The sequence below is a fragment of the Cnephaeus nilssonii genome (assembly GCF_951640355.1).
Source record: "Cnephaeus nilssonii genome assembly, chromosome: 17".
In the NCBI taxonomy this organism is placed as follows: Eukaryota; Metazoa; Chordata; class Mammalia; order Chiroptera; family Vespertilionidae; genus Cnephaeus; species Cnephaeus nilssonii.
In genome coordinates this window covers 57,753,430-57,777,336 of record NC_137088.1, presented here as the reverse complement: position 1 = coordinate 57,777,336, position 23,907 = coordinate 57,753,430, and the positions used below count along the sequence as shown (strand labels likewise).

The following is a 23,907-nucleotide window of genomic DNA, read 5'->3' as shown; positions in this document are numbered from 1 at the left end:
TGGCAGCGTCTGGGGTGATGGCTCTGAAGAAAATTATTTCTGTTAACAAGACAGAGCTCCATATCTTTCTAAGTCACTTTGGGAAACCAGCAGTCTTCTTCCCAGTGCCGTTTGCTTTCTAGATTTACATGTACATTTCAGAACATTTCCCCAGGCTCCTAATGACGCTCACATTTCTAACTGCCACCGAACTCCACCGGAGCGCACACAGCTCGCCCCTCCCCAGAGCTGGACAGATTTCGGCCAGTGACCGTCTCCGGGGAGCCGGGCCGGGGTCCACGCCGCTGGGCGCGGCCTGGGCGGTGTCCGGGCGGCGAGGCCGGAACCCGCTCCCTGGGCGCGGGGGGGGAGAAGCGCCCACGCGACTCTCTCCTCTAAAGCCGGGAACCCTTGCGGGCGGGTTTCTGCTTTCTTGCAAAGGGGGTTTGTCCTTCTGTTGAACTTTCAACTCCCGAACTCGCCTCCTTTCATTGGACAAAGTGCAGAGAGAGAGGCCGCGGGAGGACGGGGTGGGGGTGGGGAAGGGGGACCCCACCCGCCGCCCCTTCAACTGTCACCGCCGGCGAAACACTTTCGCTTTTCGCTGCAGGGACTCAGCCGCCCATCTCTCCCTCCTTTCGGTATTTCCAGCTCAGAAACCAAGCAAACGGCCCTCGCCTTCCCGTCTGCGTCCCCGGCGAAAGCTCTGCCGCAGATGCCCGGAGTCTGCACGCCCCCTCCCATCTTCCGGGGATCCCCCCTCCCAGCCCCTCGCTTTCCAGGCAGACCCTCCGCCGCCGGCAGCTCGGCGTCCTCCCTCCCCGCGGGGCTCGGCCGCCCGCCCGCCCGCCCCTCTGCCCGCAGCCCGCCCGGCCCCCGGCCCCCGGCCCGCCGCCCCGCCGCCCCGCCGCCCCGGGCCCGGGCAGGGCGCTTTTTCCTTTCGCTGGAGCCTGGTTGTTTACACAGCAGGTGGATGTGACGTCAGGGACGCACAACAGCAAAAAATAACAAGATCTTCCTCCGCGAGGGCCTCGTTTATTTATTTGTTCCGGGAGGCCGGGCCGGGGGCGGGAGTGGGCGCTGGAGGTCGAGTGGCCGGGGAGGGGGCGGCTCGGGCTCCGGGGGCGCCGGGGCCTGGGGACGGCCCGGGCGGAGAGGCGGTGCCGGGGAGGCCGGAGGGCGGGCTGGGAGCCCCCCGGCCCGGCGCCACCCGCTGCCCCCGGCGCCGGCGGAGCTCCGAGAAGCTAGTCCCCAGCGGAGGAATCTATTGTTATTTATTGTGTGGCGGCTCCTCGCCGCGGCCCGGCCCTCGCCCGCGAGTGCGTGTGCGCGCGCGCGTGTCGGTGTCGGTGTGTGTGTGCGTGTGTGTGCGCGGGGTGCGCGCGCGGGCGGGAGTGGGCGCGTGCGGGGAAAGGCCTGAAAACACCTTAGTTTGCACCGCGAGATCATTTGCAGCGGGTGAGTTTGTATTTTTCCATTTCTGCTCCACTTTTTCCCAAGCCGCCTCCCGCCTTGTTTCCGCCACTTTAAACAACAACCAGCACAAAAAAAAAAAAAAAAAAAAGAAAAGAAAGAAAGAAAAAAGAAAGAGAAAAAAAAAAGAAAAAAACTACTTTCCACCTCCAGCCTCCACGTGCACTCCCCCCGCCCTCCCCTCTCAGGCGCTCTCCCCGGTCGGGCCCGGCTGGGGAGCGGGTGGGGGCTGTGGCCGGCGCCGGGGCGGAGGGGCTCCGGGGCGCCGCGCTCGGGCCATTTGCATAAGTCAGATGGAGGGGCGGCGAGGAGCCGGATCGCCGTCCTCCCGGCCCCCTCGCGCCGGGCTGTGCGCTCGGGAGGAGAAGTCTGCGAGCCCAGGCCGCCCGGGGCAACTTTCCGTGTCTGGCGTCCGGGTGCCGGCGGCGGAGCGGGGGGACGCGGGGTCCTGGGTCGGGTCTTCGGCGGGAGGGGGCGCGCTGGTCTCTGGATACCAAAGTTTGGACTGGAGCAAACTTTTCCCTTTTCCCTCCCCGAGGGAGTGCCCCTCGGTGCCCGTGGGCCGCGGCGGGATGACTGGGTATGTCCACGCCTTGGGCCTCGAGCTGGGGGACGTCCCCGGTGCCACGCACGCCTGAACTCCGAAAACGGCGGCAGGGGCGTTCCTCCGTCGTCCCCCTTAGGCCGGACCCAGACACCCCCGCACCCCCAGCTAAACACGCACCCCCCCAGCTAAACACGCACCCCACGCGCGCTCGGCCCACCGAGCCAGCCTTCCCGCGACGGGGCCAGCACGGCGCGTGCGAGTGGGAGCAGGGTGCGAAGCGGGTCTCCGAGCCCGGGTTTCCCGTTCCCTCTCCTCCACACACGGACACACTTTCCCTTCTTGCTCCCCTTAAGCGTGGGGAGCGCGGGGAGGGGCAGATTTCCAACCCCATCTCTCCCGAGACGCGGGTGAATCACCGCGTCCCTCCGCCCCGTCCCGGCCGCCGAGGGCTCTCCGTCCCTCGCCCGCCCGCGCGCCGCCTTCCTCCCGAGCTCCGTTCCCGTCCGGCAGAGAGGACTCGGGGGAGCCGGGAGCCGGGAGCCGGGAGCCGGGAGCCGGGAGCCGGGAGCCGGGAGCCGGGAGCCGGGACGGCGTGCGCTTTTGGAGGAGACCGCGGCGGCGGCGCCGGAGCCGGAGTTTGCTCCTGGCCGCAGGGTCGCGGTCACGCTGCCTCCGCCCCCTCTGGCCCCCGCCCCCGGCTCTCCTCCCCAGAGACCGCCGGGTCGGAAACTTTGATTCCTGCTCCTCTGGTCCTGGGCGAGCCTCCCTCCCCACCTGTTGTGAACACCGTCCCCGTCCCCGGAGAGTGGAGGTGGCACGCGGGCGCCGGGGAGCTCCGCGCCCAGAAACAAAGTCGCAAGCTCCCACCTCGAGTGTTTGCTTGGAAAACGCTGCCCGCAGACCACCCCACCCCCTCCGCAGCTCCCGCCCTCTGCGAATGAGGACTAAACAAACAGTGCTAACTCCGAACCTCGCCGAGACCGGGTCCCGCGCCCACCCCTTCCCTCCCTCCTTTTTTGTTGTTGCAACTTTGTGAGGTCCCGGGTGGCGCTCAGACCCGCCGGGCCCGTCTCCCAGGCTGGGATCCTCGCAGGGACTCCCGGAGCCACAGCCTCTCCCCGCGCGCTCGCGGTCCTCTGAGCCCGCCGCCCTCGGTCTCGGCCTCGCCGCGGCTCACTCATCCCTCCCCCCTCAGATCCCCACCACCTGCGCCGGGAAGACTTGCTGAGTGTCGCCCCGGTTTCTTGCCGACGGCAGAACCCGAAAGTTTGCCAGCGGAAGAGCGCGCGGCGAGCCAGCGGCCAGGGGCAGCGGCGCGCCGAGGACCATGGTGCCGCCGGCGCCTCCGCGGGCGTGAAGGCGGCGCTCCGCTCCCTCCCGGACTCCGGGTAAGTCGAGGCGGCGGCGGGCGTTGGGGCCGTGATGCCAGAGCAGCGCCGGGCTGGGGACATCCTTGAGCTCCGGCCGAACGCGGGGGCTCTCAGTGCCCAAAGCGCCAGCCTGTGCAGCAGTAGGCACCGGAGCCAGGAATGTGCCCATCTCCCAATACCGGACTTCCTCTGTCTCCCCTTTATTTCTTAAATCCGAAAATCCGGAGATCAAAGTTTAGCGTGGAGTGTAAAGTGCCCTGATAAAATATGGTGACATCTCTCGCTCCCCTTCTCACCCTACTCCCCCCTTATAACTATCAATTATTTCCAAGTCATTGTGTCCAAATACCCTGGCCGAGCTGATTACAAAGTGTATTGATTTAGTCTGGGCTCATCCTACGCGTTTCGTTTTATTCATTTTCTTTTTGTTCAACCCAAAATGAAACATTTCTTCCTCTTCCTAACACCCACCTCCCCCAGCCCTCCTCTGTGAGGCTTGGGCTGAGCAGTGAAATTAATATAAACATTTAATTTGGTTGCATTTGAGCTTCTCCAGCCCTCTTAGGAGAGGCCGGCGTCGCTGTGGGTCGGGTCACAGGTATCTTCTGAGTTGGGTGTCCTTTGGTTACTGCTCTCCCACAGGAGTGCTGGAGGGGCGTTGTGTTCTCCCCTGGAAGGCGCCTGTGTGCGCACATGGAAAACGGCTAAGCTTCCCCTCTCCCTGGGTTGTCCGTGGGCTTTAGGATTTAGGGTTTGCAGAATAGCTGGTTGAGAAAAATCTAAAGGATATTTAAAAGAATTTTCTACTGCTGCAAATATATTGAAGAACCTCTGCAAAATTTTTACCTTCCCCTCCTTTCTCCCCCCCACTGAGAATCCATTTAAGGGGGAGATGTCTTAACTGGAATTTGAGGAGAAATTGTTGGATTAAGGTGTTTTCTACCCAGGGTTAACCAACATAATCGAGAGAGAGGAGTTCCTGTAATTTTCAGTTCCAGAGAGAAATGTATCAAACCTTGTAAAGAATTCCACTGGAGTTTTGATTTTCAAAGTGGAAATACCCATCTCTCTGAATCCAGGAAAAGAAAGCTGGGCTCACGGTTACAGAGGTTTGGAATGGGGTTTTTCTTCTCTGATTTTCCTACTTGAAATGTCTAATAATTAAAGAGCACTAAAAATATAAAATGGAGCTCAACTAGTTATTCAAAAGGTGTCAGCTAAAAATCTCACTGCACAAAGGGGAGAAAAAGGTTTAACATCTTTCCACTGGCTGCGTAGCTACCCCAACTCCCCACCCCCTTAGACTTTGGGCTAATATGAGAGAGGGGAAAAAATCAGGGTTTTTTTGGGGGGGAAAGTAAAGTAAACAGCCTCCAACTGCTGAACCTTGACAACCCAAATTAAGGAAGCAGGCGAGATCAAACGGGACTGCCGCTGGGTTGTTGTCAGGAGCTCTGCATCCAGGACCCTAGACTATTGGATCAAGCAGCCACGCTGTGTACTTACTAATGCAGAAACGGGCCATTGCAGATGCTGATCTTTGCTGTGCAAGCGGACGCTCACGTGGAAGGACAGACTTAGGTTCTCTCAGGCAGCATTTGAGTTCTTTATGAATGCCGACTTCCTAAACAGGTTACCATTTTTTAATGCATTCTTGTTTCTGGACAGAAAGCACTCAAAAAGGTATTATAAGAATATAAGTCTTTGGAGGCTATCTTGCTACCCAGAAGTGTGCGGTGGAATTCTTCTCCCTAACATTAGGCTCCTTCCGGAGAGTTAGATAACGTTTCTCACAGCAAGGTGAGAAGATCTGCCTTGTCAGGGAAGCCAGGGTTTTGTAAATGGGGGTTTAAATCTGATGTGCAGTTCAAAACAAACAAACAAACAAACAAACAAACAACAACACACAAAAACCTGGTGATGATGTTCTGTGTCGGCCCACTGTTGGAATTTAAAGATGCAGGAGGGATGGGTCTGCAGATTAGACAGACCTCTTTTTTTTACAGTGGCATTCAGCAGAACGAGGTTGCTACTTTTATATAAGTTCTCTGTAACTTGTCCTTGCTTGTTTTCTAGAAAAATTTAACTGCTTTACATTTTTAAAGGGAGTAGTAACAGTAATTACTTTAGCATTTTGTTTTCACAGGCTTGTCAAAGTATAATGAAAGAAACATTGAGTATTCAAATTAACTGTCTTAAATTAAGAGGGTGATATTGCTGAAGATGTCTGTAAGATTTTGTATTTATATTTAAATTTTGGCATATAAGCTGTGTAACCTTTTTTTTTTTTTTTTTTTTGCTAAAAACTCTCCCCAAATTAAATGTCATTTTAAACTAAATAGAGCAAAGTAGGAAATAGGACAAGTAAACACATACAGAAGAATAACAATAGTTGTCATTTAAGAATTTCATTTTTAAATAACAAATGTCGATCACATAGAAGCACTTTGTTTTTTTATAAGTCAGAGTTTCATAACCATTGTGGCCAACATGTTTCAAAGTCTGTAGTTTTATTGGGTATACCTTTTATTGTGTAATTAAACAATGCGAGTTAAATGTGCACATGGATGCTATTAGGCAATTTTCTGCAATATGTATTTTTTTTAAAAGCTGTAAATATTCTCTAGTTAAATCATTTGTACCAACAATAACAGAAATTAACAAGGTTAATACTGAACCAGGCATAGTTTTCTGTCACTAAGTTTTTTCCTTGCTTCTCTTGAAACTGTATCCCTGACCTTGTATATTTACATTCTCAGGCTCTATTGAAGGGTATATCTTTTTCAGCAGTTGTTTAAATTAACAGAAGAATTGTGATATTTCCTAAATAAACGTATTTATACCACAGCACATCCAATGCCAACATTAAGAAAGAGAAGGGAGAACAGAGCAGATGTGACAACTTCTTTGGAACCCTATCTTATTGTGCTGTGTATTTGGTTTTTATTTTTTACTTTAAAACTCAAATTCAGTTTTGAAATGTTACCTTGTAAGATTTAGCATCACCAAAAGGTATGTGTATTCAGACAATGTTGGGAGTTATCGCACCAATTACAGTTCAGTAGGGATGCCAGGAATATTTACAGGGCTTTGCGAGGGTTCTGTCTTTGAAAAATAATTTTAGGCACACGTTAATAAAATTTAAATAGATTGCAGGCTGTCAGAAAATAGTATAAATTTTGTTTATGACTCAGTTACGTTAAGGTACTTACATTAAAGAAACTCATTTAACCCCTGACTGGAGAGTATTAAGTAGGAGGAAGGCCTCCAGAGCGCTCCCGTGCCCTTTGCTCTGCGGATGAGCTTAAATTACTGCGGTCTAATTGCAACTCCCAGGCACTGAGCATGAGCTGTTTCTCTGTGGCTGAGAAAGGTGTCCAGATCAGAGCTAGATTTGCACAGGTGGTATTTGTGATTTATTATTTTTTATTTTTTTTGCTTAGGGCCTTTTCCTTTTATAGAATTCAGTTATAGTAAATGCCGTTTTAGCTAAGTCAACAGTATTGTCCTTTTTTAAAAAAAAAAAATTAGGTTTTTTAAACCTGGAGATTATAAAGGTCTAAGGCAAGTAGGGTTTGTTTTCTAAAGAAAACAACCTTCAGAGAAGCATCTGCTGAGTAGACAGTGAACTGTCTGCAGGGCCGAGCACAGGCTCGCGGTTTGCGGGAATTGTTTCTTTCTGTAGCTGGTGGTAGCAATCCCACCAGGTGACCCGCAGGGTCCTGAGGCAGCCAGCCGGCCAGGTAGCTGCCAGTTAGCGCGTGCAGTCCTACGTGGTCTTCCTTGTGACGTCTCACTGGCTACAGGCCACTCTGTTCTATGTGTGCGACCCAAGGAGCCCTCTTAAGCCGATTTTTAAAAGAAGTGTTTCTCTTCCATGGCACTTGCATGAATAAAGGCTAGCGGTGCCCAAAACGGGCACACCAGCAGGCCATGCGTGCGCTGAGAGGGTTTCTGCAGCGGGAGAGCCTGGCCAGGCCGGGACCCGTGCGCGACCGTGGTTTTCTCTCCCTCCCCTGGGATCTGCAGTTTATTTCGCTGTGCATGTGACGACGTGGTTAATGGAAATTAAGCAGATTTGGCTGTGTCGCCAATCTAAAAATACATGTTGTAAGGAGCGCTTGATTTCAAGAAGTGCTTCGGTTTTGCATCCCATATAATGCTCTTACTCTTAAGGCTGCGAGGCTGGTATTCTGGAAAGAGGAAGTGCAGTGGGGTAAATTGCATGGCAGCCGGGAAGGACAGTTAGACAGTGTTCTTTGTTTGCAGTGAATTATTCTTATTAATTACAGCCCGTGGTACCGAGGCTTGTCAGGCCTTCTTCAGAAGCCAGCTCCCATCACCGGAAGGTTGTGCCGGGAGCTGTGTGTGTCCTTGTCCTGGTCCCGGTTGCCCAGCCCTGGGGTCCGCGGGGGTCTCCGCAAGGCTTGCTTTCCTGCTTGAAACCTCCTGACACTGGTTTTAATATCTGCCCGGCCCTGTGCACACAGGTGTTGGTTCAGCAGTTAGGCTACGGGACTTAGTGTGGGGACATTGTCCCGCTGGCCAGCCGCTGGGGAGTGAGCTGCCTGAAGAAAGAACCTGTAGGTGAACAAGTGTAGATGGGCTTTTCCTTATGACCCTCCCCAACGCATTTTGTTTTAAAATAATGTGGGGGAGGGGCTCAGGTTAGTGCCTTGATGTTTGCAGTGAAGTTGCAGCGATGTAAGGTCCTGGGCGGTATGGCGGCAGGGGAGCCTCCGGGTCGCATCCTGATGCTGGAAGCACCCTGTCACCGGGTCAAACTGATTTCTTCAGTTCGAGTGCTTAAAGTAACTAAATCGTAAACAAAATTTATGTCAGCTCCTGACAACTAATAATCTATTTAAATTACATGGAAGTATCTGGGCAAAAAATTAATTAAAGACAGAAGTACTGTCAAGGCCTGTAAATATCTTGACGGGTCTACTCAAACGGAACTGATACTACGAAATATTTACATATGTCCCCGTGTCCGGGAACATCTCGGCAGTGCCTGTGCAGAGCTAATTGCACTTCCTTTCCAAATCACATTTTTAATAAAACAGTTTTCTTTCGAAAAGGAACATGGATACATAGAAAATTGTGTTCAAGTGTTTTGTTTACTGTTTAGCTCTGATGGGTGTATTCCTCTCCTGCGGCCGGTTCAGACAAACAGCTGACCGGCCGGGAGGGGCCGCTGACTGGGAAGCTCCTGTCATTCTGTTTCATTTCAGCAGTTTGGGGGTATCAGGAGCGAAGAAGCGAGGGGGTTAGAGGACAGCTCCCTGAGGGGAAGAGATGGGTCTGAGCATGGCATTATTGGTCACTTAGGGTAGGACCACGGTTTTTTCTTGAATTTTATATTTGGGTACATATTTATTCAATAGTAGTCAGACAGGGTGACACCCACATTTTGCCAGATTCTCTGATTTTTAGCTAATATTTCTAGCATGAAACTAAAAATCTGAATTCTTGAGGTTGCTTTTTCTTCCAGCTTAGCAGTTGGTTCGTCACGTGACTTGATCTGCTCCAGGTTCCCTGTCTGTGGGTTAGGGTGGCAGGTGAAGGTATGTCTTGGAGCGTGGTGACCTCAGGGCACAGGTGCTGTGTGATTGCCCGTTTCACAGATGCCCTGGGTGCTGCCCGGATCTTGACCTCAGCTCTTGCGGGGAGAGTGCTGTAAGCTCTGCTGGAGGTGCTCCTGTCCCAGGGCTGCTCCCCTGAGGTGGGACCGGTGGGGTGCCGCCTCCTCTCCTGGGGCAGGCGAGCCCAGAGGCAACGATGGTCCCGGGTGTGCAGTGCAGGCATCTTGGCACTTGGTCCTACTTCAGCGAAGGGCGGTCCCTTGCTCACCTGCTTCCAGATCATTGTTGTCAAGAGATTTATTAAAATACAGATTCCTGGATTCCTGGGTCAGAGTTTTTGCGGGCTGATGTGAGAATGTGCGTTGTTAGCAAACTCCCCCGATAAGTCTGACACACACTAAGCAGAGACCCATGGACCACGTGCGTTATGCTGCTGGAGATTCTGGGACTGAAATCTTTGTCCTCGCCTGGGTTTTACTGATTGATTCTTTGTCTTACGTTGGGGTCTGTATTATTTGTAATGTGCTTGACTTTCTATTGGGAATCAAAGCCTGTGGTTTTATTTGTTAATATTTTTTATTGGTTTAAGAGAGGAAGGGAGAGAGAGGGAGAGGGAGAGGGGGGGGAGAGAGAGAGAGAGAGAGAGAGAGAGAGAGAGAGAGAGAAAGAGAGAGAGGAGAGAGAGAGAGAAATATCAATGATGAGAATCACTAATTGGCTACTTCCTGCACACCCCTCACTGGGGATCGAGCATAAAACCTGGGCATGTGCCCTGACCTGGAATCGAACCGTGATCACCTACTTGGTTCATATGTCTACGCTCAACCACTGAGCCACGCCGGCCGGGCCCAAACCCGTGGTTTTGAAGTGTAAGCAGGCATTGGGGCTCGGGGGGCACGCTGCTGCTGAGGGGCTGGATGGGCTTTGCATTTTGAACCAGCCCCACCTGGTTCTACGCCCACCTAAGGGGGTCTGGACTGCTCCATGGTCAGAGTTGGCGAAGGCCTTCCGAAGGGTCTGACCTCACTGCTGGGGCCTCAGGAACCCTGAGAGGAGGAGGTCCCTGTCCAGAGTGAAGGGCCTGGAGAGACAGCCACCAGCAGAAGCAGCTGCCTCGCACCGCCCAGGGCGGGACGGCCTGGAGCGTCGGCGATTGTCACCAACACCAGGCATTTCCTCGCTGGTGTTCTTATTCCCAGTGGGTGTTGTCCTGTCCTAGTTACCAATTAGTGTCGAAGGGCTTTTGGGAATTGTTTTTTCTCTGAGTATTTCATCTTAATTTTAAAATCTGAACTGTTTACTCATTAGCCTAACCCTGCTGGCTCTAGTATTTGAATTTTCCTAGGCATCTTGGGAAGTTCACTCTCATTGTATGTGATGGGGCCTGCAGGTATATTGATGGGAATAGCTTAGCCAGCAATGCCACACAAGTAAAGAAAGCAGGACCCTAGGAAGAATGCATCCAACAAGATTACGAGATGAAGGAGGATAAATTGCAAGGGAGGCTTGTTTAAATATTCAGGGCTTTAGCTAAAGATCTAACCACTGAGATCAAAAGAGTTATTTCACAAAAGCTGTACAGACATTTTTCATCTGTATTAGTAACGTGCCTTTTGAAGTAACCCAGTGATAAAGCATTTGTCCAAAATGCCCTCACCTAAATTTTTAAAAAGTTCTCTGTCTTTGGGTGTGGCTTGATTTTAATGGATCCAAAAGGGGTCAGTGGTTTTTAGGTCGAGAACTTCAGTTGTTGTGGCTCTAGGTTTGAAAGGTGGCATTTGTAATATTCCTATAATACAAAGTTCATTAATTTCTGCTCAGACCCCGAGCACTTTTAAAAATAATCTCTGGTGGTCAAGTTTAAAACTAGGGTGTCGGTGTCCTTGAAGAAAGGGTTTCTATAGCAGACGGGATGGAACTGACCGGAACCAGGCGCTGGCCCTGGCCCTAGGTGCTGTCGCCTGCAGCAGGCGCTGTGTCCGCCGCCTTGCTTGTCCGAAGGATGCTAATCATTTCATTAAGAAAGGTTAAGTAATTAACTGACTTATTGCTAGGGAATCAACGTCAGAACCTTTTTAGTGATGTATTGCAGACATTTTCTAATATAAAATTGGCTGCATTTAATTATTTGGAAAGAAGCTAGTTGGACTTTGAGAAAGCAGGCAGGGCTTCTTAAAAAACCTCGCTGTCCACGTGCAGCCGCAGCGATCGCGGAGAACACAGTGTGTTAGGTGGGAGGCTGCTCGGCCGGGCGCTCCTGGCTGCCCTCCCCGGCGTGTTCTGCAGACCTGCTGTGTTGCATGCCTTCTCGGGGTTTAGGAAGGCTCAGCCGCTTAAACGTGCTCGTCTAATTTTCTAAACGATGGCTTTGCTGCCGTGCCGCGTGTTGACAGTAAGCGCGCTGTAGCTGCCGTAAGCTCGCAACAAATTCTTGTGCTTGTGGGAGCAAGTCCGCAGCCTTCCCCCTTTGTCTCAGGTCCTCACGGCGACTGGCTCCAGGTCCTCCGCTCCCGGCGGGGCGGGGAGGGCGGGCGTGGTGGAATAAGCTCCCCATCTGTCAAAAATGGACCTTTCTCCTCCACTCCTTTGTTCCAGAATCACACAGAAGGTGTGCTTCTAGCTCCTTCCTGTGCCTGTATTCGAGTCGACTCAAAATTAAAAAGATACTTAAAGAGTGATTTCCTTTCTGTGTTTTTTGTTTGTTTGCTTGTTTCTATTCAGAGGACAGTCCCTTTTCCTAACTGGAGAGCTTCCCTGTCAGACATGCCTTTTCAGAGCAGAGAGTGGACGGGGGGGGGGGGGGGGGGGCGTGGGGATGGGGGATTTGAACGTTCTTTGAGGTAGAAAAGAGCACTTTGGAAACGGGCTCTATAACAGGGAAGCAGGGTTAGTCTCGTAACCAGAGCAGCTGTTGAAGAAAATGGGATGCCCTGGCCTCAAGCTCTTTGATCTCTGAGTTGAGAGCAACTTTTGAGGAGAGAAATCTGGCAGATCTTTACAAAGCTATTTATCTTAAAACTACGTGTGTTTATCTTCCCACTTTCATTATGGAGCCTACCCCACCAGAAAGGAGCACAGAACAGCTCAGCGAGCGCATGCCCTGCAGCTCAGCATCAGGAGGCCCTTTCCGTGCAGGCGGCAGCCCCCCCCACCCCCCATCTCACCGGCCACGCCCCGGAGGCCACCTCTGCTCTCTGCTGGCTGTTTGTCGTCCCCAGATTCTTTAGGCTCTTAATATATAAGCATGTATTCCCCCAAATACAGGGTTTGTTTTGCATGTTGAGGACTTACCAGTATATTGATGGTACCCCACTGTATATGTTCTTCAATAACTTGCTTTTTTTGGGTCAGTAGTTAGTGAAATTCACCCATGTGGATACATTTCAGCTGTAGTTCATTCATTTTCCCATGCGAACCTTTGGAAGTGCTGCATATTAACGCAAGACAAGTTCTTTACATCTGAACTTAACACCCAGCGCCTCCCGCAGTACCTATATTGAAACTTTAGGGTTAATATGAAATTACCAGTCCCGACTCAAACTTCATAACTTGCTCATTTGCCAGTGGGTTTTGTGTGTGTGTGTGTGTGGGGGGGGCAGGGGGACTTTAAACAAAAGCAAACATTTACTAGGGAATTTGATTTGAAAAAATAATATAGCAAGTGGCTGATCTCTTACATTCAAGAAAAACAACAAAACAGGCAACGCGTTCATTTGAAGGGACCTAGCGTTTTCTTTCCCACCCGCCGGCGTGGCTTAGCACCTGACGGCCAGTCCGCAGGCAGCAGGTGGAGGGCGATGTTTGACGCGCAGCCTCACACTTCTGGTCCCGGCCCTGGTGCGGCACCTTGCTCGTCAGTGCGGAGCGATGGCTGTGCGTTAAAGGACGGGCGTCTCTGCGGTAAGAAGTCCATGTAAATGAAGGTGTGCTCTGGTGAGAGTCGGGATGTGTTCCCAACAGCGCGCTCCGCTCCCAGCCACGGCCCTGGCGCTCTCCCTGAGCCGGTGGCCCACGGGCTCCGGCCGCGCCGGCAGCGGGCTTCTGTCGTTCAGTGTTAGGGTGCATTCTGAGCAGGTGGAACATATTTAATTCTGATGCACACAATTTCCATTTAGTCAGGCTCGTTGCAGAGTAAAACGAAATCTTGTGTTTTAGGAGGAAAGATAGGCATGTTAGTGTGGCCGGCAGGCCCGGGGGTAGAAATGTTTCCCTTGAACAGACAGGGAAGGTTGGGAAACTTCCCTCCTGGACAACGTGGGTGTTTGTGCTGCTGTTTTATTGGGGGTGTCAGCTCCTCAGTAACAGCAAGAATGGCTGGAGATGTGGGAGAAAGGGAGCCCGAAGGCGGACTGTTCCCGAGGTGGAGGACGGTGTGACGGGGCGGAGGACAGTGTGACGGGGCGGAGGACGGTGTGACGGGGCGGAGGACAGTGTGACGGTGTGACGGGGGCGGAGGACGGTGTGATGGTGTGACGGGGCGGAGGACGGTGTGACGGGGGCGGAGGACGGTGTGACGGTGTGATGGGGGCGGAGGACGGTGTGACGGTGTGACGGGGCGGAGGACGGTGTGACGGGGGCGGAGGACGGTGTGACGGTGTGATGGGGGCGGAGGACGGTGTGACGGTGTGACGGGGCGGAGGACGGTGTGACGGGGGCGGAGGACGGTGTGACGGTGTGATGGTGTGATGGGGCGGAGGACGGTGTGATGGGGCGGAGGACAGTGAGACAGGGCGGAGGACGGTGTGACGGTGTAATGGTGTGACGGGGCGGAGGACGGTGTGACTCAGGACCAGGAGAGTAGCGTTGCCGTTAAGCAGTGGCGTTCATTTTTTAATTGGGTTTCTCGGAACAAAGGAAGTGATGCTCAGCGGCGGTTACCTTGAGAGCAGTACACCTGTAATGGCCCTTTCCTAGGCCCCGGAGCCTCGTGAAACACCCCGGTGCCTCGGGGTCGCTGAGGGCGGGCTCCCGGCCGGAGGGCAGAGAGGAGGCCGGGGTAGCTGTGTTCTACAGACATTCAGAGAGCATGATTGGAGTCTGTAAGAGAAGAAAATCAGACCGAAGGCCACCGTGGCATTATTAAAGAATGCATTGCAGACATCATTCTCCAAGGCAGACCCCACCTGGCGGGCACCAGCGAGCGCTGCCAGCCTCCTGCCCGCTGCCGTGCAAGCTCGTTGGCTCGCAGCAATGCCACCTGCCGTCCCAGCAGTGGCTCCTCCGTACGGCAGGCCAATTGGGTCACCTCTGCGATCTGGCTGACGTCCGCGGGGAGCGCAGACCAGGCAGGCTCATTGTTATGTGTGTCCAAGGCCAAGATTTCAACGTGGTGAAAGGCTGTGGAATTTACTTCCCAAAGCGCTGCCCAAACTGCTCTTCTTTCCTCCAGCTCCTCCTCGGCTGAGCTGATTGCTTAATGCTCTTAATTACGCCGGATCCTCCGTGTTTTCGAACACCTGTGCGTAATTCAGATCCTGGGTGGCCACCGCCTGGCTCTCCACCAGCCTCCCTCCCAGGTGGGAAACTGCTCGCAGCCTGAGCGCACGCGTGGGGCTGAGGAGCGGGGAAGGCGGGCGCGGCTCCTGACGTCCGGTGCCATGGGCAGTACCCTTCCCGCTGGGGTAGGGAAGAGTCTCACAAGGAGTAGCTCAGAAATAATGTTTTAAAAAACAGCCTCTCATTGCCCTAGCCGGTGTGGCTCAGTGGATAGAGCGCCAGCCTGGGTACCGAAGGGCCCCGGGTTCGATTCTGGTCAAGAGCACGTACCTCGGTCGCAGGCTCTGCCCTGGCCCGGGCCCTGGTCAGGGCTCGTGCAGGAAGCAGCCAGTCGATGTGTTTCTCTCACATGAATGTTTCTCTCTGTCTTTCCCTCTCTCTTCCACTCTCTCTAAAATCAGTGGAAAAATATCCTCGGCTGAGGATTTAAAAGAATAATAGCCTCTCATTCATCGCTAGTGGCACTGCCAAACAGTAGAGCCACTTGGGAAGATGATTTGGTGGTTTCTTTTACACCAAACATACTCTGAGCAAACGATCCAGCATCACAGTCATTGATATGTACCCAAAGGAGCTGAAATCTTACGTTCACCCAGAAATTGGAGTGTTTATAGCAGCTTTATTCATTGTTGCCAAAACGTGTTCTTCAGTAAGTGGTGGGTAAATGCTAGCTGTGGTATGTGCAGCCATTGGAGTAGTATTCAGCCCTGAAAAGAAACGTGTGGGCCGGCCAGGAGAAGACACGAGGAGCCTTCGATGCACGGCTGAGGGACAGAAACCAACCTGGAAAGGCTGCCCACTGTGATCCCAGCTCTGTGACGGCCTGGAAAAGGCAGAACTGGGGGCAGGAAGGAGACCAGGGGTTGAGGAGAGGAGGGAGGGAGCACCGAGGACTTTGGGGGCAGGGAAACCACTCCGTGCGACACTGTAGTGGCTGATAGTGTGCCATTACACATGTGTCCAGACTCAGGATGCACAGCTCCCACCGTGAACAGTGATCATCCTGGTGTGTCCCTGCAGGTTCTTCAGTTGTAGCCAACGTCCCAGTCCACTGGGGATGTGGGTAGTGGGGAGGCTGTGTGAGGCAGCACCAGAAGGACCAGGCCGTCTCGGATGCTGTAACCTGTGGGCCCAGGACCTGATGGGCCTCTGGAGCTGCAGGTTTTCCTCAGGACACGGGTTGTGCCTGTGTGCATACTCCTGTGTGTGTCATGCCTGGGAGGCGTACACTTCACTGTGAATGAAGGGGAACCAGGTGAAGGGTCTAGAGCAGAGTTTTAGTGAGGGCGCTGACTTTCACAGCCCCCGAGATTGACATCACACCTGGCCCATCCTTCCTCCATCGATCCACTAGTGACATCGGTGCCTGCTTTTCCCTGGGCTCGGACAGTCGTACGCGCACAGTTTGGTTTGCAGGTTGGAGCACGTGTCGGGGCGAGGTGAAGAAATGCCTGCTCGCTGAGTGAATGTCAAGTTTTGAGGATCTGGGACAGCCAAGCCAAGTCACGTGGGGTGTAAATAGCTCATGAAAACAGTTATCTGTAACAAAGTTGAAGTCAAGTCCAACTGGGATGCTCCAGTTTGAAAATTCAAGGAAAAGTACAAACAAAAAGTGGGAGCCAACTGGCTGTGCAGCTTGCGGGGCCCAGTGCAGAGTGAAACGCTCGGTGCCTTGTAGAGAAGGAGGACTTCTGAGATGGCCGCAGGAGGACAGTGAGCCGTGGGTAGGACAGACGGCCGCAGGAGGACAGTGAGCCGTGGGTAGGACAGACGGCCGCAGGAGGACAGTGAGCCGTGGGTAGGACAGACGGCCGCAGGAGGACAGTGAGCCGTGGGTAGGACAGACGGCCGCAGGAGGACAGTGAGCCGTGGGTAGGACAGACGGCCGCAGGAGGACAGTGAGCCGTGGGTAGGACAGACGGCCGCAGGAGGACAGTGAGCCGTGGGTAGGGCCTGCCGCAGAGGCCGTGTCGCCGGTGGCGTTGCCCTTGCAACCCAGGAGGAGGGTGGGCTGGGACAGGCCTGGTGGCTGGCCCGCCTACGGCTCGCTGTTACGAATCCAGGCTGGGCTGCAAACGTTTAAAGTGCATTTCTCTTCCGGGGTTGTAAGATAGGGATTGGGTGCAGCATATCGGCCATCCTCTGGACTGGGCGTTCTCAACAGGTTTGTTGCAAAGTCCTTAGAGGGAAGCGAGCCCTGTTCACGCTCTCCTCTCTGTTCTTCTCTAGCCCTTCTCCCAGGGTCTGGCCACTGTGTCACTGTCACTGGTCCTTATTGTCCCCTGCCATGATTTCCTTCTGGAAGGGACCCGCTGGGCCTAACCCTGAAAGCAGTCTCAGAGAGTGGCTCTGCGCTTCCTGCCGCAGGATCCCAAGGTGACGCCCTGTCCTCAGGGGCAAACACCATCGCATGGGGGGTTGTGCCTCTGCACTGGGGGGGCGTCCCGCTGGCGAGGAGAAAGTGAGCTCTCCACGCGGGCTCAGCAGGGTTTGCAGGAAAGATGGACGTGCGGCACCGGAGGTACCAGCATTGGCTCGTTCAGGAACCGCTCGCCCTGGCCAGGAGCTTTTGTTCTCTCCTGTTAAAGGGCCCGATGCTCTGCCCTTAGTAGCCCGGCCTCCCCAGCCAGGGGCAGAGTCTTTGAGGTTACGTTGGGGGCAGTGATGGGCCTGGTGGGGTTGGTGGGAGGCGGGAATGAGTGGTGTGTGAAGAGCACTGAGCACCGCGGCGGCCCTGGGACACCTGACCGTGGGGACACCTGACCGTGGGGACACCTGACCGTGGGGCTGCTGTGTGGATCCCTGTCACCTGCATTTGTGTTTCATGGGGACAGGGTCTTGGCAGTTCACTCCCTTCTGTCTCTTCAGAACATTTGATGGTGAATGTTGGGAAGATGAAAACACCTACCTCTAGGCTTTCTTGCTTCATCTAACTTTCTCCACATTTTCTCGTAGCCTCTCCTTCCCTTCTGTCCAGCGCAGTGGCTGTTCCCGACTCACTCCCTGGGCGGGTACTGTCTGAAGGGACGGGCTCTGAGCTGGGGAGCAGGTGGGCGTGTTTTCGGGGGGCTGTTGTTGGGTTTACCAGGAGCACCCAGAGGCCAGCAGGGGAGGGGCCTCTCGTGTCTCTGGCCAAATGTGGGCTGCATCAGGTGTGCCAGAGCCTCGGAGAGCATCCCCCCCCACCCCCCGTCTGGTATGGATCGCTGAAAGGACGACTGTATTACAGGAGTGACTGTCTAGCTGTTTACTAGATTGCCTGTAGCATTGCCTGTTCACAGCCTCCGCGGTCTCTCCCTGGAGGCCCCGGGGATGGGTTTCAGCTGGTCAGCGGGTTAGAGGAGGCGGCGCAGGGCCTGCAGCCGCTTGGATTTGCTGTGCGCACGGGTCTGTGCTGTTTTCCCCGCGGGTGTTGCATTCCTGGGGGAAGGACAGCCGCTCAGGACAGCTCACCGTTTGCGAAGGAGTGATTAGCCTGTACTCCACGCGCACGCTGGGTGTCTCTTTCCCCGTCGGGGGTGCTTGGCAGGCCGGGAAGGGGGTCCACGCGTTGGCCACTCTGATTCCCCCAGTGACCCTGGCCTGGCTTCGGGGCGCTCCCGTCCATTTAGCTGCCTCCGTGCTGCTCTTCCCGCGCCGGTGAGGGCGTGGAATTCACCGCCTGCACGTGCTCAGTGACTAGGCGGGCCGCCGCAGTCCTGGCTCACTCACGCACGCACTGTGTGCTTACTGGTCCCCGCTGGTTCCTCTTCCCTCCCTGTGTGACTGACCCAGCATCGCGCTTGGGCCAGGAGCAGGACTTCCCAGACCTGCAGCTGCTTTGGACACGTAGGAGGGTGTGTACACGGCGTGATTCACACCCAGGTGTCAGTGTTCACCGAGGTCTTCGTCCACACACTTACGGGATTCATCTGGCTCCGCCCTTTATTACTGACTCGGGGCTGCCCCGGAGCAGATGCGGTCCCTGTAGGCACAGCGCCGTTCCTGCCGGGGGTGCCAGTCCGTGTGGACCCTGACGCTGCCGAGGCAGCCCCGGCGCAGGGAGGGCCGCCTGTCCGCGCCTCGGCGCCGCACACCTGGCCTCGCTCCCCCTTAGGCCGAGGCAGACGTCAGCCTGAGCCGTTCTTGGTTTGAATTTCTTTTTAGGGTCTATTTACCCCCCCGCCCATATGTGTACACTATTTGTTGAAGACTCTCTTTTACACAATGAATTTTATGCCACGAGTTGGTAAAGTACAAAGTAAAACATCTGGCTAAAAGTGTGTGGTAAAGGCACTGATGAGGGATTGCTTAGTGTCTGCGGGGCCCTGGGCACCCCGGGCAGGCTGCCCTCGCGCCATGCTGAACGGCGCCAGGAGCCCAGGAGTCCCCGCTTTTCAGTCTTCTTACCGAGTCTCCGTCCGTCCGAGGGGGCTGCCCATGGGGGTGCTCAAGCCCTGATGATGTGATTGCCTTGCTCCCTTCTTTTCAGTGTTCATCCTCTCCACACGGCACCCAAGGACTTTTCTCCTTCACTGAAACATGCGTTCCCACTTGTAAAATGAGAAAACACACACTGCAAAAGCCCTTTTCTGTTGTTGGATGGAGGGGGAGCGAGGGAGGGAGAGAGAGAGGAAGAGAGAAGCATCCATGCTGCCTCCCGCACGCATGCAGACTGTGGGTTGAACCCGCCGCCCTTCAGCGTGCAGGCCGATGCTCTGACCACGGAGCCAGGGCCGCACAAGCCACTGAACTGTAGAGGTAGAGCCTTCTTAATGCTGAGGGCACGGGCCAGGCAGCTGGCACCGAGGAGGGTGTGCCTGAGTCCTGACCCACGGCCAGGGGGCTGGGCACACGTGGCTTTGGTGGTTAAGGGTGGGGGCTCTGGAGTTTGGCAGACTTGCTGGGTGGTCTAAAGCCTATGAACCTTTCTAATTTACTTTCATCTTCCATAAATATGCCTGTGTATATAAAAGGACATAATAAAAAAATTACCTCACCCATGCATTCTGTGGGTTACATGAGATAACCCATGTAGAATGTGACACAGGTACCTGGCATGTATAGGAAGGAACTTTTAAAAAATATATATATTTTATTGATTTTTTACAGAGAGGAAGGGGGAGGGATAGAGAGCTAGAAACATCGATGAGAGAAAAACACCAGTCAGCTGCCTCCTGCACATCCCCCACTGGGGATGTGCCCGCAACCAAGGTACATGCCCTTGACCGGAATCGAACCTGGGACCCTTCAGTCCGCAGACTGACGCTCTATCCAGTGAGCCAAACTGGTCAGGGCAGGAAGGAACTTTATACAGGTTAGCGCTTATGGTTATGATTATCCTATCTGTGTTGGTTAAAAGTCACATGGCATGGCTAAGATGGAAAAGGGTGCAGAATTCCCAAAGATCACTGAAGAAACAGAAGGAGGTGTACCCACAGGTGTGGGACGAGCCGGAACCAGGCTCATTACCTTGTGTCCCGGGTTTCTGCTGATGGCTTTGGTTTTGTCTCTTCACTTTTGAATAAGCTTCTGCATTATGGTTACGTTGGATGTTAGATTTGCTTCTGAAATTTGTGCAGGTGCAGGTAACAGGAAGTGAAACCTTAAGCGGTCGAGGGAGCCTCATTCAAATCGTGCCAAGCAGGTCTAACATACAGGCGCTATCACTTTGCTGATCGCCTGGCACCGCGGCGTCCCACGTGCCGCAGCAGCGCCTCTGCCCCCCGAGGAGGGCGGGGAGGAGACGGTGCCAGCGCACATCCTCGCGGGTCCAGGGCTCGGGGAGCAGGTGCCGCTTGCCTGTAGGCATTTCACCTGGTCTTAGAGGCCACACCTCTTGGCTGCGGAGACGGTATCTTTAATGAATTGGCGCCGTGTCTCTGGAGTTAAAAAGGCCACTCTGGGTTTTAGACGGCACAGATTGCTCCGTGTTTTGACAGGAAAATTTGTAAACTGAAGCCCCAGGCTAGTATACCAAGTTTTTCAAATGTTAGAATTTTCAGATTGTCCAGTGGTTATATCTAAAGAAAGTGTTATCTTTCAGGCCTAAGGTGGTTCTTTGCCCGGAGTGTTTAGGGAGGGACCGGGGTTGCCTCGCCTGTGGGAGGGAGAGCGCTGTCCTTGGCCACATGCTGTCTTCACCTGCGGTGCTCCGAGACTCCCGCTGACCGGAGCTCCTCCATCCTGGAGGAGCCACACCATGGGCACTTCCTGCCCGGGCCCAGAGGGGGCCAGTACCTGTCTGCAGGACGTCCGTCCGTTTCCTGTTTTGGGTAAGAGAGCATCTCAAGTAATTTGCCTAACCCCAGCACCCTATGTCTCTCCTCCAGTCTTCCACTTGGCTGGGACTTTGTTTCTTCTTGTTTAGCTTGATGCTTCCTAGCCACTGCCTGGTCACATTCACACACACACACACACACACACACACACACACACACACACATTACACTCTCATAGTCACACACACTCACACTCACACTCCTCCCGGGTTTGTTTCCACTCATTTCACATGACCAGCCTAGCTTCTCCATTTCCCCAACCTCACTCCACTCACATCCCATATTTTCCCCCAAAGAGGCACTTGCCAGAGGCACAATTTTTCTCTTCCTGTGGCTCCCGAAGGCTGGGATGGGATTTGGAAGGGGGAGGGATTCCTTGAGGAGGAAGGCATAGCAAATAAAAGAAGGAGAAATAAAGACAAAGCATTGGGTCCAAGAGTCAGATCACATATCTGTGGGGTCCATAAGTCACTGTTCAACTTCCAATTTGAAGAAGACCACAGGAAAGCCCAACTTCGCCAATAGAAACACCAGATTATCCCGTTACTGGCATGCATGGTCTTGGGACCAGACAGAACAAGATGCAGGCTCCGTGGCCTCAGAATGGTGGCCATCTTGAGGCGGTTTCTCAGCTCAGAGTGCTCTTCTGTAGCATGGACTAGTGATGATAATATGCACCTGTTAGGGATGACATGGTGATAATTCATGGTAACACCAGTGTCTAGCGCATTCATAACCTTCAATATAATAAGGTAGATACTATTATCTCCAATTATTCTAGGGTGTGGAGGCAGTGGCTTCATTGTGCCTTGTCGAGAATCTAACCAAACACACAGAGCGTGGTCCACTGGATCACACAGTGGGGCTCAGATCTCCAGCCTTGTCGTTTATGAGCCACGTGACCTTGGACAAGTTATTAAACATTTCAGTTTAATTTTCTTACCCACAGTTCATTTTTTTTTTACCCACAACATGGTATGATAGTATGTACCACATAAAGCTGGTGGTGATAATTAGTTAACACATGTAATTCTCTTAGAATTGGACAGAATCTGGAACACAGGGGCCCTCAATTAGTCAAAGGTGCGACTGTGGCTGCCCTGGTTACGCCCCTAATGGGGCCATTAGCCCTTCTCTGTCTGGGCAGAAACAACCACAGAGAGGACTCGGGAAGAATGCTTTCAAATCCTTCCATTTCTTGACAGTTCGGGGCAGACACCCAAAACTCAGACTTGGTGTGAGAGTCTTGGTTTTAAACCCAAACTCCTATCATCAGGCCGGAACATTTGGCCCCTTTTCCTCTTCATCGAGGATGGAGACACATGGAAATGGTTTGTAGCAGTTGGGTATCAGGCCTTGGTTTCAAGTGGAAGATGAAAGACGTTTCCTTGCTACTTGCTATAACTTACTTGCTTTCTCATTCTTTCTTGGTCTGTCCCCCAGGAGAAGGCAAAAATGAAACTTAAGTGGGAATACATCTGTGTGGCTCCCTAGGTTAGCAAGTACTGGCTACTTGGCACAGCACATGCGGTGCTCGACGAGGCAGCCGCACGGGATTGAGTTTGATTTGCAGGGACTGTGCCTGGGGCCACATGTAAGGGCTAGTCAGCAAAGGGCTCAACAGCTGGAGCTTAAAGATGCTATTGCGGCAGGGACTGTTGCAGTGGTGTCTACCTGACATTTATTTTGTCCTCATACAGCTTTATGGGGAAGTACTTTCCTCTCCATTTCACAGATGAGAAAACTCTGTGAGAGAGCTTGAGAGCTTGCCCAGAACCACAGAGCTGGGCATCCTGTCTCATCTAACGGAACAGAGAGAGTCATGGCAGGTCATGGGGCAGAGGACCTTGGCCACCATCTTACTCAACTGGCTTGTGTTTTTCTTTTTTTGTAACAACTTTATTTAGATGTAACATACTAGTACATACATGTACATATGTATATATATGTGTGTGTGCGTGTATATGTGTATATATATATTCACCAATTTACAGTGTACTGACTTGTGGTTTTTAGTATATTCACATAGTTTTATAACCATCACCACAATCAATTTTGGAACATTTTTACCTCCCACAAAAGAAATCCCATATTCCACCGGGAAAACACTCAACCTAATTTTTGTTTCTATAGATTTGTCTATTCTGGACGTTTTACATAAATGGAACAGTACAATGTGTGGTTGTTTGTGTCTGCCTTCTTTTACACAGTGTGACGTTTCTTTAGGTGTACCCATGGTATAGCATGCCTCAGTATCTCATTCATTTTTTATAGCTGAGTCATATTTCATTGTACAGGTATACTTCATTTTGTTTATCCATTCATCCACTGATGAACACTTGTTTCACGTTTGGCTTTTATGATTAAGACTGCTGTGAATATTCATATACAAGTCTTTGTGTTGACATGTGTTTTCAGTTCTCCTGGGTATATACCTAGCTGTATCATATGGTACCTTCTTTGTTTAACCTTTTGAAGAACTGCCAGGCTGTTCTTCAAAGGAGCTACACAATTTTACATTCCCACTGGCAATGTATGAGGGTTCTAATTTCTCCACATCCTCCCCAACACTTGTTGTTACCTGTCTTTGTGATTAACCATCTTATTTTTTTAAATTGGGAAACCAAGCCTGGATGGGTTTTAATGATTTGCTTCAAGTACTAACCCTACTGGTACGAGCCAGGCTCTTTTCCAGGTGTGAAAGATAGAAGAGTGAGGAACATAAAGATTATTACGGAAGCTCACTGTCTGTGGGGGTCAGACACGTAGCTGCTGTGCGCGGTGACACAGGATATGATGGGAGTGCTTGGAATAGAAACTATTCCCAGTTTAAGGAACAGAAGACCATTTAATGGCTCTTACAACTGAACAGTCTGGTGGTCAGCTTTGGGCACCGATGGAACCACGTGCTCAACAGAGACTGGCTCTTTCACTGACTCCCTGTCCTCAGCCATGTCATGCCTTGTTGTGGAAAATGGCTACCACATAAGCATCTCCAACGGATCAGTGTTTCTTTCCCCATAACTCTACCAGGAGGCTTACCTAGGTCTCTCACCAGGTGATGTAACCCCCCTCTAGCCAATGGGAGCCAATGCTCTGATTGGCCATTCTTGTTTCATCGCCTACCCTGGACCATAGAGTGGGGTGGGGTCACCCAGACCATGGGAACCAAGAATGGAAGAGCTGTGATTCCCAAA

The 23,907-nt window shown here is 52.8% G+C and overlaps 1 protein-coding gene across 9 annotated transcripts in view; it reads left to right on the top strand.

Moving 5' to 3' along the window:
• The first annotated feature begins 1,105 nt into the window (after nt 1-1,105).
• FOXP1 (forkhead box P1) overlaps nt 1,106-23,907 on the top strand; it is a 559,948-nt gene continuing 537,146 nt past the window's right edge. For 5 of the 9 annotated variants that reach the window (XM_079795271.1, XM_079795266.1, XM_079795267.1 and 2 more), the window contains exons 1-2: nt 1,107-1,437; nt 3,195-3,387. The gene's annotated coding sequence lies outside the window, so the exon portion shown is untranslated. Of the gene's footprint in view, nt 1,438-3,042; nt 3,388-23,907 lie in introns of those variants that run through there. The other 4 variants (XM_079795272.1, XM_079795273.1, XM_079795270.1 and 1 more) reach the window with 3 other exon arrangements.